Genomic DNA, 9397 nt, shown 5'->3' with positions numbered 1-9397 from the left:
CCAGAATTTATTGCATCACATTAATTGTACACATAGATAAGCCCACTGGCAATGGTAAAAATCCTATTGACTTCAGTAGGACTGGATTAAACCTGAGAAGTGGAAAAAAAACCTTCATGTTATCTTAAACTGGTTTAGAGCTTATTTCACACAGAGGGATTAATGGGAGCTAAGTGAAGGGACTGCTTTGGACTGTTATTTAATTATAAAGCACTCAAATGGATTCCAAAGCAACAACAGAAGGATTATACTTAATGAGTTCTTTTATGACATTTTCATTGCTCTCCTGTCCTATGCCCTCCATGGGCCCAGATAGTCTCATTTTGGTGTTGCCATCCTTCAGGTGTGCCACTTTTCTACTAAGTGGGGTTAATAGTTTAGGGTTCTTTAATACTATTCTAAACACATATGTAAATGTAATCAAAATAGAATAATACCCCTCCTGCTTTAGTGCCTCTTGTAAAGAGCTTGTAATTACAACAATGTTATAGCCCACAGGTCATTAGAAACAATGTATTGTGTGCCAATTTAGTTTTTGTGCAGTGAGCTGTTTTTGCCATTACAGTATATTGCTCTTTTCTGTAAAAAAGTATGTGTCTGTATGTGGGGAGAGAGATTCTGCTTCCAGTACAGTAACATAAATCTAAATTAATTTCAATGCCTCCAGATTTATCCCAGTGTAACTGAGAACATAATTTAACCCAACATAGGAATATTAGAAAATAAACACAATTTGTATAAGTAAAAGAGATTTAAAAAAAATCAAATATGACAAATAAAACAGTTGAATGAAATAAGCAAAAACAGGCAGCTTCTCAAAATACTTTATCCCATTTCTATGTGATTTTTTTAAATGATGTGAATTGTGTTAATTGTGCAAGATACCAGTGTGTCAGTTTTGGAGAGGAACCAACTGGCACTGTGACTAACTGCCACAGAAACAGCTTCAGCATAAAGTCTAGCTATCTCATATGCATTGAGACAATGGGTTCCTTCTAGGTCTAGGTTGAGGTACATTGGCAGATGTTGTGGAGAGTCGTATGCTTTGCCTGCATAAAGGACAACTTTGCACTCCAGAGCTGTCAGTTTAGCATCTTTCTTTCACTGTTACTATACTCACTTTTAAGATATATCTGTCTGTATAGGTTTCCCTACCAGATACTCTTGCCTAGATGGTGCTTACATATCCAGATTTGAGGATCTGGCCCTCTGTGCCTGCATCTTATTTCCTTCTGAGAGGATGAAAAATTTGCAAATAAAGCGAATGCTGCTGTGAAACCATTAACTGCCATGTACATTCCTTGTCCAGTAAAATAGTCCTACCTGTCCCCGTGTGGCATATTTCTGAGCTGCAGAGGCCTATCTAAATGGTATGTCAGGAGAGGAACTTCTGCTTGGGTGGAACGCTTCATAAAGCCATGTTTCCATGCTGCCCATGCCCAGTACACCTCTCCCTTCCTTTCCTGCCCCTGATTGGCCAGTGTATACAAATGGAGCACATTCAGTGTTGGAGAACACACAACTTACTGTTCCAAAAAAAACTTCCCATATATCTTATGTCCAATAAATAAAATGTCTGCTTATACCATTTTCTTTTCTTGCTCTAACTTTAATAATTTACTATTTGTATCCAAGTATATAGAATATGATTTGGGACGTATATGCTCTGGGCGCATCTACACAAGACACTGCATTGCCATAGTGATGAGCTACGGTGACATAGCTCATTGCTACAGCAATGTAGCACTGGCAGACACAAACCGTGACACCAACACTATGTCACCATAGCAATGAGCTATGTCACCGTAGCTCATTGCTACAGTGATGTAGTGTATAAAAATAACTGTGTGCTGCCAGGACTGCACAGCACCAGTGGGTACTGTGCAGTCATTTAGTACTTTCTAAATGGGGGACTGTCTCCAGCCACCTCCAGGTTGAATGTGCAGACTTCCCTGTGCAGCCAGGGGATGCCCAGGAACACCCTGATCAGAAGCAGGTCCTAGCCAGCTCTAGGCTGAGTGAGGAACTTTCCCCATGCAGGGAGCTCCCAGCCCCCAGTCTGTAATTGCAGTCATAGAGTGGGGGCTAGTAGACTGGGAACAATCTCCCAGCCCCCGCTCCATGATTATGATCATGGAGCGGGGGCTGGGAGCTTCTTGTTGCCAGGACAGGGGGGCATTGCCCCCTCCTGGGCTCTGGTGGCAATCTCCCACCCCCTACTCCCCAACTGACTGGCAGATTTCCTCCCAGCTGGCTGTCTACATGTGTTGTACTACACAGTAATTACTCAGCAGTTAATTTGCTACTTGCATTTACAGGTAGCAAACTAACTGCCGCATAGAGCAAAATACTGCTCAGTGGGTGAGCCCAGCTGTGCAGTTACTGTCCAGTTATTGTTACTGTCTAGTCATTAGTACTTGCTAAACCACTTAACCACTGTTACTGTGCACTGTTACTGCACAGTCCCAGTGGCGTATGGGTCATTTCCAACCGTACCACACAGTAGCAACAGCAACATGTTTTTTGCCCACCTATGCTATGTAACCATAGCAATGAGTGATGTAACATCTTGTGTAGTTGTGCTCAGCATAGGCAGTGGAAGGCTAACAGGGCTTAGCCCTCCCAAACAGGGCTAGTGACAGCAGCTCCAGCACCACTGCTGCATTGTGCCCAGTTCCCCTGCTATGTGCTCCTCTGCTGCCACACACACAGCACTAGCACGTACAGGCCCAGGAACAGTCCTTCAGGAGGGAGGGGTGGGGTCAGGCAGGTGCGCTCCACACCACCCATCACACCCCCAATAATATTTTCTAGTGCTGCTTATGGAACCCATTAAGGGCTAGTACATGTAGACAGTGATGCTTACTATGCAGTAATTAGCTCTACTGCACAGTAAATCATCTCGTGTAGATGTGCCTACTGGAAAAAAAACCCCAATACAGTACCAGTATTTGGGAAACAGAACATAATCTACATTAGTGTAGCAGAATGGTGGGTAGACTCACTGGCAGCCCAGATGGCTCAGTTCGATTGGTGGGGCATTTCCCTTCCCCATCAATCAGGAGAAGGCAGAAGGCAGGCTTGCCTCACCCTGAACCAAGGGCAAGGTGGAGACAAGGAACTGAGAGGGAACCCTTGGGCCCTCCCACTGGTGAATTTTCAATTGGGGGCAGAGCCTCCAGAAAGGATAAAAGCCCATGTGCCCAGGATGCAGGGCGGCTTTGAGGAGGGATGACAACGAGGGCTGCAGAAGAGACTGGTGGAGCTGACCAGCAGGGGCAGAGCAGTTGCCCCCAAAGCACCCTGAAGACGTATCCATCAAGTGGGAGGCAGCAAGCGACTGTGTCCCAGCCCCACATTGAGGGAGCAACAGTGCTAGTGCATGGGGCCCGGAGAGAGCTGGGGGACCCCGTGGCTGCATGAGGCAGCGTGGCTCCCCATCCCTGTGAGAGGCAGATACCCCATGGTGCACAGTGCAGTGCATGGGGCCTGGAGAGAGTTGAGGGACCCTGCAGCTACACGAGGCAGCATGGGTCCCCATGTCTGCAAGAGGCAGAAGCTGCACTGTGCACAGGGAGTTGCTTGGGGTGTGGAAGGAGCCAAAGGGGCTCAGTGGCTGTATGATGCAGTGTGGGTCCCCATCCCAGTGGGAAGTAGAAACCCCATGGTGCACAGAGTGGTGCATGGCTTGTGGCAGGAGCTGAAGAGGCCCAGCAGCTGAAGAGGCCCATCCCTGCAGGTGGAGGGAAGCCCCATGGTGCACAGAGCGGTGCACAGGGCTCAGAGACAGCTGAAGGGACCCTGTGGCTGCACAAGACAGTGCGGGTCCCCATCCCTGCAAGTGGCAGAGGTCTTGGGGCACCAGAGGGTGCACAGAGGGCCTTGAAGAGCAGACAGGCCCTGACAGTTGCACGAGGCAGCTTGGGCCTTCCTGCTGCAAGTGACAACAGGACAGAGTGGCAGCCCCAGCGAGGTAGGAGCCCCAGCAGCCAACCCACAGAGAGAGAGAGAGAAGAGTCAAGCCCACCAGAGCTGCTGAGGAGTTATGAGTGCCTGGGTAGAGGGTTGCCATCCCAAGAAGGGGAGAGATGGTGGTTTCCACAGGGGAGGAGGGGCTCTGTTCACTGGGGAAGGATTTGTGCTTATTGAGCCAGTCTAGTCATGGGGACTAGGTGTGGTTGAGGATGGCTCTTTACCTTCTTCTCCCCTGGTATTATTCTTTCCTTTGGCACCATAGTGGTACCATAATCTGTTTCCTATACAACTGTTTAATATTGTCTTTATTCCTTATACTGCTGAGTAGTCTGTAAATTGTATCTTTTGCTGTAAACTTGTGTAATTTCATGTTGTATGATGAGATGCTTATGAACTGCCTTGTTTTGACTGCTAGTGGTTCAGTTGTTTTAAGGGTCTGCTAGAGTACCCCTTGACTATTATTTTGCTTTTACGTGTTTGATGTAGTTGCGTGTTGAATTTTATTGATGTAGCTTTGTTTATGTACGATCATACTGTTGCTTTATCCCTGCTGGGTTCTATCTGCTGACATATTATTTAACCTGTGTCTTATTGTTGCCTATTCACCTCCCAGCCACCTGGAAAGCTTGCTGAGTGTAGGGGCTCTACACTAACAAGAGGACCACTGAGGTTCCAGAGCTGTGATGATAAAGCGCCTTTGTCTGCCATACCCATTTTGTTCTTGCCTGTGTATATGTTTAAGAAGATTTACTGGCTTTGTGAATTACATCTGTAAATTAAATCTGTAACAGGAAAGCAAAGCGTAACTGATTAACTTGTAAAGGTGTTGCAATGCTTGATGTAGTAAAGCAATGGGAATTCTAGTCTGCTTTTATTCTTGTAACTTATGGCTTTTATTTAATAGTATATTAGTCCAGTAGCGCTCAATGAATTGTAAACCTACAGAACTTTATACAGTTTCTGGTTTGTATGATCTCTTTGAAAACCAATATAGGTTTTTTTACCTAATGTATTTGAAAATATGTTCTGAATATTAACCATGAGCAGGGGGAAGCTTCTTAGGTTTTCTCTGAAATGCCTTCATTTCTTATGGTTTCAAATTCATCAGCTAAATAATATGGCCTTATGTTTCTGTTCACTGAGTGGATGATCTTTGTTCTGTAAAGTGAAGACTTATCTGAAAAGGGCTCTGTGGTTTTTATTTTCTTTGCAAAAGACAAAAGTAACTCTGCTGTCTTGTTGACTGTTTTGGGTCTATGCACTAAGATCAGGTCCTTTGTGAATAGCACAGTGCTTTTAATGATCGGCACCCATGGTAGAAATTGTGTCTATGTCACACCTTTAGTTTGCTGTTGCTTGTTCATGGCTGCTAATGAAAATTGAATCCTTTTCCTGTTTTCTCCCCCCTGCAGATCCCTGATTAACTGCTAGCAAGTTTTCCTCATCTCCTGTCTTCACAGACAGCCTGGTGAGAGACAGGATCAGCACACTCAGTGGCACTAGTATGCACATGTTCTTAAAATCAAATAGCTGTGTTTGCACACAGAAGTACTCTTGTATTGAATGGTGTAGTTTACATTCAAAATTTTGTGAGTTAGCCAGAACCAAAAGGTTCAAATGGCCATGAAACCTGTTATTTTCAAAACTTTTGTTTTGTGTTTTTAAATTGTTCAGTTTAATTATTTAGAAAGTGTCATACTAAATGGCAAAAATCACTTGGGGACTCTCATGTTGTTAAACTTGCATTCATTGACTAATGATTGTCCATAACCTTTGTTTCATTCAGAGTCCAACATCAGAGATGTAACTACTCTGTCCAGACCAAGAGGTAATCAGTGGACATGTCTACGAGACATGTTTACTGTGCAGTTAACTCATTAATTGAACAGTAAACATCTTGGCATCTACACATGCACCTGTTAGGGCACACAAAACTAATAAACTCCGCAGCAGGGTAGTACTTGTAAAATACAAGTGTTACCCTGCTGTGTAGTTTTTTTGTGCTCAGCTGTGTATGTGTAGACACTGCCCAGATGGCTGGGGCATGAGGGTGATTCAGTATACAGCTAGCCAGCAGGTAGCCCCCATGCTGAAGCATCCTCATGCCTCAGCCACCTTTTCCACAGCACGTGGAGCCCAGTCGGATCAGTCCTGGGCTGGCAGGCTGACCCCCACCAACCTGGGTCCCCTGCCAGCCTGAGCTGCTTCAACTGAGCTCCATGTGCTGCGCACAAATAAATTCCGGAGAAATATGCTCTGGAGTTTGTTGCTCCCAGGCGCATGTTCAAACAGTGCACCCAGGAGCAAAAAACTCATGTGCATTCATGTGCATTAATCACATGTGTAGACGTGTCTAGTGCTAATCCATCAGTGGCTTTACATAGTCTTATAAGATATTAAACAATTTCTTATGACCTTTATTACAAACTATGGTGAACTGTCAAATGGAATACACTCTCGTGACACACCAAAGACATAGTACAAGGACACACTAAAGGTGTCCCTAAAGATTTTCGGCATTGACCCGGAGTCGTGGGAGCAAATTGCTCGTGACCATCCATCCTTGAGATCATCAATTCAGAATGAAGCACTGGCCTTCGAACAGCAATGCACAGCAGAAGCAATAAAGAAATGTGTGGCCAGGAAAATGAAAACCTCTCATGCCCAATCCTCATCACTTTGCTGCCCCTGCTGCAGCATATTGTTCAAGGCAAAGAACAGGCTTATGAGTCACCTACAACCTACATACCCTAGGCTCCACCCCACTCCTTTCCCTTTCCTCTGTCTGTTTTCTCCTTTTTCTTTTTTTACTCGTATTCTCTTTTCTCACTCCTTGTTTCTTTCCCACTTCTTTTCTCTCTTCTCTCTCCTCCCTCCCCTTCCTCCGCTGGATGCAGTTGTCTTTACCCACAAAGAACAAATATATATGACCTTTATTATCTTTTCCAAGATGACAAGCCAATAATACTATTCATAATAAATCCCTGAATACTTTTCTGCACATTGGCTTCAGTTGGAGGAGTAGAAAGTTCTTCCCATCTGCAGTAGTATATAGGCTCTGCACTAGTTTATAGGCACATTTGTAGGAAAAGAATGATTTGATTTAAATACCCATATGGAGGGTGCATCTACATGTGATGCTATGTCACTGTAGCAACGTGCTACAGCAATGTAGCATCCATGGGCAAAAACTGGGATGCAGCAGCTACTTCCCCATAGCAGCATGCTCCCCTGGTATAGTGTGCCACTACAGCAAAGTAGCTGCTAAAAATAACCGTGCGCTACATGTACGGCACAATACGGGCTGTTACTGCACTGTGATTTAGTACTTCCTCTTGGAAGTACTAAATCACGGTACAGTAACAACATTGCCATAGCAAAATGTGTAGATGTGCCTGGAGAGGAGGAAATTGAATCTAGATTCCCCAACTTCCTGGGCAAGTGCTCCAACCACTAGGATATTATACAAAATGAAATGGGGTTTGCTCCTTTCTTTACAACTGTGCTCAAAGAGAAAACAAAGGGTGCAAGGATCCAGAGTGTTTGGAGAAGGATTGCTGCAGCCCAACGTGAGTTTCTTGGGGGATGGGATTTCAGACTGAGCCTCTGATTTCAGTGTTCCCAATTGATTAGCTTAGTTTAGCGGAACGTGCTGACACTAGGGGTCCCTCTACATGTGCAGATAAAGGCTCTTCTCATTGCTAACATACCACAGACAAAATGGCTCTGTGGGCTGGATCCAGGCCATAAATTGCAATCCCCTGCTGTACAGAGAACTGGGGCACCTACCTCGGGGTTCTGGATTTGGTACCTAAAAATCAGTTGCTGCAATATCTATCTTTCAAGCACCCAAGTTCTTGACAGAATCTAGCTTTTAGTGCCTAAAAATTCCAAATGTGAAACTTTCAAGCTGTATATTAGCATCAGCTAATTTTTAATTAAGTCTGACATTATTGAATATGTCAAATCTATCACCAAACTGTGAAAGATAAAGCAGACAACTTATTGTACAAGAGCTCACATCTACTGGAAGTGAAATACTAGTCTTTATCATTTTGGGGCTTTAATTTTTCCATTTACATAAAATATTTTTCAATGAAACAAACACAGACCTCTTTCAAATAAATGCATTTTTGTAATTGATGATAACCCTGTGATTATAATTGTCCAATTATTCTGTGTTATGCAGAGGCTATATCCATATTTCTCATTGCATATCTAAATGTGTTGCTATGTGTTTGTAAGTAGTAATAATAAATCTTTGCACTGTTATAGTGTCTTTTCAAAGCAAAGATTTACAAAGTTTGTAGGATGAGATAGTTACAGAGCATGGAATATAGCTAAGATCTCCTGGCTCCCTGAGTTTGTTCTAACCAGAAAGCATCACTGCATCCCAGAATAGGACTTTTGGCATCCTTTTTGTTTCTTAACTCAGGAATGGTCACTCAACTTTGACAGGTCTGTCAGAAATACAGAAGAAACATGAGGCCCTTTAAAATCACTCTTTTTAAGTCCATGTGCATGGCACTATAGTCACACACCAGAGAATCGAAATATGTGTTTTTCATGGATGATACATGGCTTGTTTGTAGCTTTCATGAGGTGGGTAGCATTCTGACATGTTTTTACCTCAAGGTGGGCTTAAATGCAGAAACTAAGAGGAAAGAAGATCACTTTACTTACTGAATGAAACCAAGTCAAAAAATAAATATGTAAGTCCCTTGTGGCAGGATACAAGACTGATGTGCATTAGATAACTGCCATTTCAGACCTCAGTCCTGCAAAGGTGCTGAGCACTTGTTTGAGGTGTTGTATGTCTCTAGTGCTCACTGATTACAGTGGATTACAGTGGAGGTTGTGGTCACTTAAAATGCAGCAGGGTCAAGTACAATATGTTGAATCACTTTTCTAATTTATTTCTTTAGATATAATACGTCATGGCTGAGTCTTGCTTTCTAATTTTCCTATTCCAAGCTAGTCAAAACCCCTGTGAAATCAATGAACCCTTTTATTGACTTCCATGTGTTTTGAATTGGACCTGATGAATATCTTTGATTAGATATGGCATGTGTTCCCTCTTAGATAGCTCCTTGTAGCCTGTCTTTGCAGTTCATTCATTGTTTCTGGTTTTAAATGTGAAACTTAAATAGTTTAACTCACATTTAGTTATTCTTTTTAAACCACTTTAGCTTATGCCTCAGCTGTTGTACTTAGACTCCAAGCAAATTTATTTTGAATGTTGTGCTGTTAAAAAAACAGCTCCACCATTATCTTATGTCTTAAGTTAGAAGCAAGTCAGGGTTGACAATCTCGGCAAATGGACCTGGTTTGAAGTTCTTCCTTCATATAGAGTTTTAGAGTGCTAGTCACAAAGAAGAGTGGTCATTTAGGAAGTTAAGAACATTTGATGTTTTGCAGGAGT

The sequence above is a fragment of the Gavialis gangeticus genome, unplaced genomic scaffold (genome assembly GCF_001723915.1).
Source record: "Gavialis gangeticus isolate Ggan-Ray unplaced genomic scaffold, GavGan_comp1, whole genome shotgun sequence".
NCBI lineage: Eukaryota > Metazoa > Chordata > Crocodylia > Gavialidae > Gavialis > Gavialis gangeticus.
The sequence above is the reverse complement of the archived record's forward strand: the minus strand, read 5'-3'. Positions refer to the sequence as shown.